Source organism: Watersipora subatra, chromosome 1, assembly GCF_963576615.1.
Source record: "Watersipora subatra chromosome 1, tzWatSuba1.1, whole genome shotgun sequence".
Classification (NCBI taxonomy): domain Eukaryota; kingdom Metazoa; phylum Bryozoa; class Gymnolaemata; order Cheilostomatida; family Watersiporidae; genus Watersipora; species Watersipora subatra.
This window is the reverse complement of record NC_088708.1, coordinates 52,388,800-52,400,043: the sequence shown is the minus strand read 5'-3', so window position 1 is coordinate 52,400,043 and position 11,244 is coordinate 52,388,800. Positions and strand designations below refer to the sequence as shown.

Genomic DNA, 11,244 nt, shown 5'->3' with positions numbered 1-11,244 from the left:
AATTGAATAAATATTGGGTACATTCAATAATACAATATGAAATTCTACTGTGTGTAAAAGAATAATGTAATCAGATTAATGAGGATATAAGCAGGTAATAGATGCCAAGGAAATAAGGTGGAGCAATGCGTGAAAAATATACTAATGCAAGAATTCCGATCTGGGCATCAATAAAGTTGGCATCTTGTTAGTGTTCACTACTAATTCACAACAACATAACAGGCCATAACAGGACTTGATATTTTGAATTAATCCTGCCCTCAGAATTGTTGCCTCAATGTCCAGAATTGTCGCCTGTGTGTCCGCTGTGTCGCCCTTCCGTCTGAAGTTGTCGCCTTTCGAACCGAAAGTGTCGCCTAAGTGTCTGTCGCCCTATTGACTGTCGCCCAACCGTCCATAAATCATGAGAAAGAATAAAGCAGGTTGTTTCGAGACTTTTCTGATTGGAAAGGATTTTTGCTTATGTTAAATAACGTGCAGGTACATACCTTAATACGACACTGTAGAATAAACCGATCCTTGAGTTGCAGTATAGCTTATATGTCATAGCACCGAGAAGCCAATCAAGCTGTTAATCTGATAGCTTTAATACCATGGCAAAGGCATCACTTACCTTGACTTGTCTCACCATTGCCTTAGACATCATTAGGCTACATAATACCTCAAAACTCGATTACACACCATGCCCCCTTTCCTAGGAAAAAGCCACCTCAGAAGATCCTAATTTCATATATTGTTCTTTCCAATCAAGTTACAAACTTCCAAGATCAAAACTACAATTTTCCTTTTATCCCAAATACTCTATCATCTCCTTCGCTTCCCAAGGACTCTTCCTCTGCAGCTAGGTCAAGGGTCTTGGACTCCTCTTGACCAGTGCAGGCATCTGTCGTACTGACAGGCTTGCTGCTTTTATAAACCTGGGGTCTCAAAAGACTCCTCTAGGGAGCTTTTAGCAACGCCTACAGGTTCCACCCTGGCCTTCTTCGCACTCAAGCTTTCCTCCCTGGAATCGCCATCCAGGCTTGGATTACAAGAGCCAAATCCAGCAGCCTTCTCTGCTTAAGCATGGGCGCCGGCAGAAACGCTGTCCACCGCGGGCCTAGCCTTCGCAAATCTAGCGGGCAAATGGGCTTTCACCTTGGCCATTTCAGCTAAGACGCCTTGGAGGGCGACAAAGCTCTCATACTCCTCACTCAATTCCATTTCCTCCTTCTCTAACTCCCTAATCTGCTCCTCAAACCTGCGCTGTAACCTCTCTCTCCTTAACCTAATATTTTTCCTTTTCTCCTCAAATTTATTCTCATCCAAAAAGCTGTCGCTTTCTATTTCGTCTAAAAACTCATTCACTTTGTTCAATATAGAGGCTTTCTGAACTTTTCCACTGTTCTTTACTACACCGGCATAACTAGCACCAGAACGAGAAATTGATTCACTAGCTGACATTATGTCTAATTCTCTTTCAGCTTGATCCTTAAGACCAGACACCATTGGTTTGGGTGTTAATAAACGCTTAGGTTCCATATTTTCCTTCAAGTTCATTTTAAAACCATGAAAAACGTCAGGAAACTCCTTTTGGTCAAAATCATCTTCGCACATACTATTAATGTCAAGCAATTTTAGCTGATGTAACTCATGTAATTCTAAAAGATTTTTCCTAGAACCTGTTAAAACATACACGGAATTGTCGACTGACCTAAAAGTGCTTCTGATTTCAACTTTACAAATTCCAGCTACAGATAGAGAAGATTCATCTGCGCTATATATACTACGTTCAGGTTTACTCAAACTCAGACCAAGCATTTTACTAGTCTCTTCTGTTACCGTAGAAACTTCTGCTCCTGTATCGAGTGTAAACTCAACATTTTTCCCATTTACTTTTAAAACTTGTTTAATGTCACTACTACATAGCCCATCTTTATTGCTTTTGGTGAATCTCACTCTATGTGGACTTTTTCTAAAACTCCTACTTTGTCTACTAGACTTGTACCTATCCCCTGATGGGCTTCTACTACTACCACTGCTGCTATATCTCTTACAATCACGTCTACACTCTCGTCTTTCAATACACTTGTTGCGAGGACAATCCTTAGAAATGTGACCTCTTTGAAAAAACATAGCACCTAGCACTCGAGCAATCCCTAACTTGATGTCCTTCCCTGTTACAAGCAAAGCAAATAATACTTCTAGCAGGGGAATTATATCGTCTAGGTGATGACCTTTTATAACTTTGCCTACCTCTCCACCCAGGTGAAAAGGTGTCAGATCTAGCACTACCTGAACTATCTCTCCTAGGCAGCCTATAACTAGAACGCTCATCATGAGATTTCTCAATCTTTCTAGAAACGCGGCAAACAGGTGCAAGAAAACTACTGTCACTAGATTCCACCTTGATATCTCTCTTAGCACCACTGATAATAGATTCTGATTCTCTAGCTAAATGTCTAGCTTTCAATCTATTAGATAACTGCTCCCAAATTAAGTCAGTCTCTTGCATTAGGCCTTTTCTGGCACCGGAATCACACAAACCATTCACTGCTAAAGCTACACAAAAACGCTGCCTTAAATCATCATTACCATCACCGAAATCCATAACTATACTCAACTTTTCCACTTTCACCAAGTATTCTCTCTCTTCTTCCCCTAAAGCCTGTGAGACAGTAACAAACTTCATCGTTCTCACAAACACACTTTCCTCCCTCTCATAATGACATCTCAAAAGATTTAAAGCCGTTTGATAAGCATCAGCTGCTTGGCTCACAATATCAAACCCTAAGCTTCTCAGTAACTTCATTCCTCTTCTACCGATAGCGCCCAGTAAAACTAACAGCTTAGTCCTCCCCGCAAAGATTGGGACCCCACCTTCAGTATTATCCATACGGAACGAAGTAAGCTCCCACGCAACCGCAAACCCACTAAGCCAAGACTTAAAAGAACTAGAGACGTTTCCACTATCTAGCCTCAACTTAGGGAAAACACCAACATCTAGCTGTCTAGTTGCAACCCGGTAATATTAATTACTAACGCTATTGTGTCGTAGCGTTGTTCGGGTAGGTGATTGTTATTTATAGATTTGGGTTGCCACGTTGTATAGGTAGTGAAGTAGCATTATCGTAGTAGTGCTATAGTGATTCCTCGAGGTGTTAATTGTTAGGTGTGTCAAAAGTGGTTGTCATAGTTGTGTGCGATTATGGCTGCTAGACAGCGGGTTACAGAGATTACGCCTACAAGAAGATTCGGCTACAAGAGGTTTCGCCTACACTTCCTGGAGGTTACGTCTACACTTCCTGGAGGTTACGTCTACACTTCCTGGAGATTACGTCTACAATTATGGAGATGGTGCATACCATTGATTGTTGAAGAAAAAATGTAAAAAACATGGTAAAAAGTAATGCAATAATAGTGTTTTCACTTTACATTGATTGAAAAACATACTATTGATTAAAGTCATCTATCAATCAGAACGAAAATCGTGGAAGTGTCAATTTATTATCAATTTAACAATTTATTATCTCCTTTCCTATATTGGCTTTCTTAACTGTTGTATATTAGAGTTATCTTCCCTATCTGTTCAATGTTTGGTTCTCATTAATCACGAGATTTAGGGTGATCGGTGTTCGTCCATGAAGGGAACAATAAACATGTGTAAACCATAAAGCTAATTCAGATCCTAATAAGATACAACAAATTGGCGACGATTGGATGGGATTAGCAGTAATAGCACAATGGCAGAGATGGGAATTAAAGCTCCTACACTACTGTGTGTAATGGGAAAACCTCCCACTCTGGAAAACTGGAGAACTTTTAAACAGCAACTGAAGCTGTACCTCATTGCATCAGGTATTCCTGATGATGCTGAAGCTAGAAAGCAAGCAATCCTTCTGACACTGGGAGGTCCTGAATTGCTTCGCATATATAATACATTTGATTTGGCGGAGGACCACGGAGAAACACTTAATCAAATCTTAGTGAGATTTGATAATCACTTTCAACCACGAGCAAATGTGCTTATAGAACGTTTCAAATTTCGATCAGCCAAACAGGAAATGGAAGAGTCTGTTGATGCATATCTAGTACGAATCACTGGACTAATTCAAGATTGCGGTTTTGCTGACAATACACGCAACGAACATCTTAGAGATCAGCTGGTCTATGGATGTTATGATGAACGGTTGCGAGAGAAATTGTTTCGAAATGCAGCGCTGACATTTGATCAAGCCAAAGCTGATGCTAGAGCTCACGAAGCGGCACGTGAACAAATGATGATATTCAATCAGGCCAGCCAAACTCGGTCTAATGAAAAGCATCGCGAACTGGGTGCCAATAAAGAGGTCGTTGCGCAGGTAGTCCAACGAAACTTTTCACCACAAGGTAACAAGTCCTGCTACCGATGTGGCCGAAGGACCCATCTGGCCAATAACTGCCCTTTTAAGGACGCGGAATGTCATCAATGCCATAAGAAAGGTCATATAAAACCCGTATGCCGCCAGAATGACCAGAAGAAGAAACCTAACCAGGAGAACGGCAGCAGTGTAAAAACCGTAGACAGTACTGGCCCGTCCAACCATCGAAGCGGAGAATCCGGAGATGATGAAGATGGAGAGAATCCTGTATATCTTACTTCGGAGGTAGTACACGCAACTGAAAGCTTACCTAAACATGGCCATCCAATAACTGTTACCTGTGAAATAAATCAAGTAGAGCTAAACATGGAAGTTGATACCGGATGCTCTACCACTCTAATCCCTGATTATGTGTATGACACTAAATTTAAACATTTAGTTTTACAACCATCTAATAAGAACTTTTATAGTTTTACAGGTGAATCGGTAGCCTGCAAAGGAAGGCTGTGGGCAGAGGTGCGCTATGCCGGATGGTCGGGGAATCTGTGGTTGTATGTGGTCACTGGTGCTAGATGTGTTCTTCTGGGGCGGGACTGGATGCGACGGCTTCCTATAGACTGGTCATCGGTTTTACACGCTGGAGGGATTGGCAAGGTAGGTGGTGGAGACGGTCTGTCATTGGATGAGGTGTTGGCTCGTCACACTGAGTTATTCCAGCCTGGTTTAGGGACCCTGAAAAACATAACAGCTAAGTTGTATTTGAAAGAGGGTAGTAAGCCAGTTAGGGAGAAAGCATATAGGATACCACTTGCACTAAAAGAATCGGTTGAAGTCGAGTTAGACCGGCTAGTAAAAGAAGGAATAGTCGAGCCTGTAGAATTTAGTGAGTGGGCGTCAGGGGTAGTACCAGTAGTGAAAGAAAATGGTAGTCTTAGGCTATGCGGTAATTTTAAACCCACTATTAACTCATGTTTACAAGAGTTGTCCCCTCCCCAGATACACATGGATGACATTCTGTCCAAACTGTCGGGTAGTAAGCTGTTTACAACACTAGATTTATCAGCTGCCTACAACCAGATGGTAGTAGATGAGCAGTACAGGGACTTGTTAACTATAGCTACATGCAAAGGTTTGTTTAGATTTAAACGTTTGGCCTTCGGTATCAAGACGGCTCCTGCTATCTGGCAGCATGCGATGGAGCAAGTTTTAAATGGATTACCAGGGGTTCAAGTCTACTATGATGACATTTTAGTTTCCGGTACTTCTAAGCTTGAGCATAATATAAACCTTGATGCCGTAATGGATAGACTAGAACAGTTTGGGTTGAGACTGAACAAGCGTAAGTGTAAGTTCATGCAGCTTTCGGTGCAATACCTAGGTCATATAATTGATGAGAAAGGTGTAAAGCCTGTCCCTAGTAAGGTAGAAAGTATCGTTGATACCAGTGTACCTAAGGATGACAAAAAGTTGAGGTCGTATCTAGGCATGCTGGGTTTCTATAGAAAATTCATTCCGAGATTTTCAGAAGTGGTGAAGCCGCTAACAGAGTTATTGAAGGTCGCTGTTGATTCGCCAGTCTGGGGTTTAGAAGCGCAGAAAGCGTTTGAAACGTCTAAGAAGTTGTTGATTACTAGTGAGTTTCTGATTCATTTTGATCCAAACAAACCGGTTGTACTTACTTGTGATGCCTCTAGAGATGGAGTAGCCGCGGTTTTGTCCCATAGGTCAGCTGATGGTCAGTGTCAGCCGATTCAGTTTGCTAGTAGAGTTTTGTCGAAAGCTGAGCGAAACTACCCTCAGCTAGAAAGGGAAGCTTTGGCCATAGTTTTTGGAGTTGAGCGCTTTTATTATTTTATCTTTGGGCGTACATTTACACTAGTCACTGACAACCAGCCATTAAGCATAATATTTGGATCCAAAGCTGGCATACCAGTCATGGCAGCAGAGAGATTACAACGATGGGCCTTAAAATTATCTGGGTTTAACTATCAGATTGAGTGTTGTCGAAGTGAACAAAATCCAGCAGATTTTCTGTCTAGATATCCAGCTGAGAAAGGTGATAATGATCAGTCTGAAAAGGAGGAAGTAGCTTATGTATTCCGAGCAGCAAGTTTACCGGTTAATTCTGAACAAGTTGCAGTAGCCACTCGTACAGATGTGGTATTGTCAGAAGTAGTAGGTAGGTTACGGGAGGGTGGTTTAGAAAAAGCATCATCTGAATCAATGAAACCTTTCATAGCTAAGAAAAGCGAAATGTCTCTAGTAGGAGGAGTGTTAATGTGGGGGTTACGAGTAATAGTTCCAGAGAAGCTCAGGGCTAAACTATTAGAGGAGCTCCATCAGGGTCATTTAGGCATGAGTAAAATGAAGGCTTTAGGACGCTCGTTTATATGGTGGCCTGGTTTTGATCGAGACATAGAGTTATGTTGCAAAGCATGCCCACTTTGTCAGTCACTGGGGGGAGATCCGCCAAAAGTTGAAGTTCACCCGTGGTTACCAGCTAAAAAAGCTATGCAAAGAGTTCACATTGACTATGCGGGACCAATCAAAGGAACAATGCTGCTGATAATAGTAGACGCGTACTCTAAATGGCCAGAAGTATATTTAACCACTAGCACTACGTCTACTAGTACGATCGGAATGCTTGCTAACTATATGTCGAGATACGGTTTGATCCAAGAGTTGGTATCCGATAATGGGCCGCAGTTTGTGTCTTATGAGTTTCAACAGTTTTTACAATCGAATGGGGTCAAGCATACTAGATCTGCTCCTTATCATCCAGCTACGAATGGGCAGGCAGAGCGTTTCGTAAAAACAATCAAACATGGCTTACAGTTGTGTATGGAAGAGAATCCAACTGATAGTATACAATTGTGTTTAGATAGATTCTTACTAGCTTATAGAAATTGTCCGCACATAGGCACCGGGGAGTCGCCCGCTCTACGATTCATGGGAAGGGAGCTCACTACCAAGTTAAATATGATTAGACCAACCTTTGAAGATCATTACGTTACAAGGGGTGGAGGTAGAAAACCTATCAGATTTCAAACCGGGGAATTAGTCTGGGCACGTAGCTATGTAGGTAGTACAAAGTGGCTAGAAGGCAGGGTTAGGTCAAGAGAAGGGCAATTACTATATAGTATAGAGGTCAATAATAAAATATGGAAAAGACACTTTGACCAGCTTAAACCAAGGCTGGTTGATACTCAGTTTGAAGAGTTCCAGGCACCTTTGAATGTGATTGACCCAAATCCGCCGCTTGTTGTAGATCCGGAAAGTGTGTCGGATCGAGGCGAGTCTGTGGGATGTCCGGCTGCGCCCGGCCCGCCTGGAGGGGCGCTGCCTGGTGTTGGTGGCGCGGCATCCGCGATTTCTCCTACCACTCCTCGCATATCCCTACCTACGCCTACAGCTATCCGACAATCTAACCGAGAGCGGCAGCCACCTAAGAGACTGATTGAAGAAGTTTAATATTACTATTACCCAGATATTCATTATTATAGAGTATTATTTTTTCTTTGCGAATTCGACAATCAAGTAATCAGCTGTATCTAGATTTTTATTGAGATGGGGAAGAGTTGTTGTATATTAGAGTTATCTTCCCTATCTGTTCAATGTTTGGTTCTCATTAATCACGAGATTTAGGGTGATCGGTGTTCGTCCATGAAGGGAACAATAAACATGTGTAAACCATAAAGCTAATTCAGATCCTAATAAGATACAACATTAACGATTACTACCACTGCTACTATTAGTACTGGTGGCTGTTCGGAGCCACAAGAACGCTAAGATGTGTGCTTAAAATCTCAAAGCTTTGGTAGATGCTTTGAGTCTGATAAAATCATCACCACCTTAGGGTGGTAGTACCATTCGTTGTACTACGAATTATTATTTATTGATAGTTTGTAATTAATTAATAGTCTGCAACTAACGGTGAACTAGTATTAATACTTCGATATATTGGGCATTGGTCTGTCTGCTTATAGTAATTTAATAGTCAAACGAGTGTGGGTAAATGAATGAGACAGAATAATATGATTATTTGCGAATAAATAACAAAAAAATAAATAGTTGTTTTATAACTAAATTGTTCCATTCTTCTGGTCACTTTTAATGTTTTACGCATTGCTTTGTTTTAGCTTGCTTTGTAAAACATTGTTTTAGCAATGTCTTATGCATTGCTAATATATACATAGTAGTAGTAATATTATATCTTTGGTATATTATACCATATACATAATATATATTACATATAATTATGTAGTGGTTTTATTATTTTGTGTTGCAAGCAAGGTTGATTGATCAAAAGGTTGAATCATGAGTTAAAACTGTTTGTCTTGGGATGGCTAATTGTGATAAGTAACATTACATTAAAAATTTCATCCTCTGAGCAGTACAATTAGTCTAAAACTGTAAATTATGAAACGCCAATACCGTGTAGCAGGCTGTACGCTACCATTTTCTATGTATGTAGCTTTGTACGCAACATCTAAATTACAAGTCTCAGGTAGCGAATGGGACCAATGTCAATATTGATATATTGATATTGGTCCTGATCAATAAGTCACTATCACCACCCAGAATTTTACTAAAAACATTATGACAAAGTTAACTCATCTGTCTTTCAAGGTTTCAAAATAATTAATTTCTCATAGTTGAAGAAAACTAACTCTGCTTTTTTGTCTATACAAAAATCTCAGTGCAGCGTTTTGAGTTCACTTTAGTAAAGTAATATCCTTTGTAAGGTAAAGGTCCCAAACCATGCAGCCATACTCAGGACCAGGTCTAACTTGTGAAGTATCAGCTATCTTTCTTGTCTTTTGATCTGCATCTTTCAGAACCATTGTAAGCATGCCGATTAATTGCTCTTCCTCGGATTCAATTTTAAAAATATGTTGATTAAATTTCAGATCATTCTGCAGCTCTACCACAAAATAAGGATTAGAAGTCACACTTTGAAGATGGTGATCATATAAGATGAGAAAGTTATTTGTATCTATCGGCAAAGACGACTTGCCAATAGAGAGATGGTAATACTTTTGTGGATTAAATTTCATGTGCCAAATTTTGGCTCAAGATTCAAGAGAGCATAAATCTTGTTGCAGCATGGGAGCTTTGTCTTGTGTAGCTGTTGAGGCTTTGTGTTATCAGCTAAGTTGTCAGTTCATCTTCGGCCACTTTCTCGGCACTCGCATGGAGTCCCTTAATACCTCGTTTCTTAGCCTACCAAGCATCATTTTATGCAATATGTAGCAGGCACAAAAATAGCTCTAGACTCTCTCAACAAGCGATTTGGGAGTTGTCTGTTAGAGTTTTGCTGTTGTTGAACACTCGACTCCTTTCTTAAAGCTAGTCTAAACAGGCTAAACTAGCTCATACAATGATTAGCAGGGCTTTTGGCTCACAAAATATGAAGCAAAAGTTTAATCATTATATTACTGTTTGAACATTTTAGAATATTATACCTATAACCTAGCTTAAGTTGACTTGTTCTGTATCTTGCAAAAATCTTGCAAAATCTTGCATTTGTTCTCTGTGCAAATTTTCTTATCCGCTCAGTGTTGGGTTTCTGATGTATCGAGCTAGAGAAAGTAAATTGCATTATCATACTTTCTAATATTCTCAAAAAACATATTGCTTTTTCATGACCTTCTACTCTACTTTGTAGAACATTGAAAGTCGATTGAGAAAGAATGATGACAGTCAGAAGATAGGGTGATATGACGATACATACGTTATTGAACAAATACTAGTACAAGTACAGATACTACCATTTCAAGATGTATCACTGACATGATGGTGCTTATATGTGATGAATGAGAAAATGGAGCAAATAAATCTGTAACTGGATGTTTGTATTTTTTTGCAGAATCAATCCTAAACTTATAATCTATCTATTGATTCAATTGATGAAATAGGAAAACTTCAGCAAGTAAAAATACTGCAAGAATGTGTACTTAGCATATGAACTGTTGTGTGTACAAAAGTAGCCCAATTCCTCCAAATTATACAAAAGTGAGTAATTTTGTATAAGTCTAAATGATATTCACTTCGAAATAGTCTTTTAATGTATGCTTATTATATAGCAAAGCTAAAGAGAAGGAGCAGTTATAGTAGCCATGCAAGGAGATTGAGAAATGGGTTTTTACTTCATTTCAAAGATATTTATTACAGCATTACAATGTGGTTGAAGCTATGGCCACTTTAGCATAATTTTATCAAACGTGCTTAATTGTTTTGTGGTCTTTTTGTTAATTTAGAGTTGGCTCCTTTATATGTCATATTTTTTCTTGCTAAAACAATATTGTTTAGTAAATAATTTCTTTTGTATCAAAGTGAAATAACAGGTTATATGCAGAAAAATCAAATTTTTATGAGAGCCTTCTTTTGCTCATTTATGATGGATGACACTATTGTAAATCATATAACTTGTATTTGTAATTTACTCTGTATATATGCATATGTACCCAAGGGTGATCTCAACTGGCTGTGAGGGAGGCTCCATGTAAAAGTGAAACATAATGGTATGCAATAGGAGATAAAAAACAACTCCAAAGTTATGAAATGATATATTGACCAACAACCATTGATCACTTTTAGTGATGGGCTGCTGATAACATAGAAATACTCAGTTATTGACATGTGTCTGTATGTATAAGAGTAACAACTTCAAAAATACATACGCTTGTTTTTTGCTTAATAATTCAATAAAAATGTGGTTTTAACTTCAATAACACGGTTTGTTGCAAATAAACGGCTGTTAAATCACCATGGTTTCCAATAATCAACTCGAATTAAATGTATATATTTGCAAGGATTTGATATATGGATGATTAAAGGATTTGATATAAAAAATAATTTACATAATAAAATACATCAACACACGTTCAAAACATGCATTCAT

At 39.2% G+C, this 11,244-nt stretch overlaps 1 long non-coding RNA gene across 1 annotated transcript; it reads left to right on the top strand.

Annotated features, from left to right (window-relative positions):
- Positions 1 to 3,319: 3,319 nt before the first annotated feature.
- LOC137410533 (uncharacterized) lies at positions 3,320 to 10,800 on the top strand. Its single transcript, XR_010981222.1, has 3 exons — positions 3,320 to 3,378; positions 9,251 to 9,370; positions 10,009 to 10,800. It is a non-coding gene; the product is annotated as an uncharacterized lncRNA (long non-coding RNA).
- Positions 10,801 to 11,244: the final 444 nt, after the last annotated feature.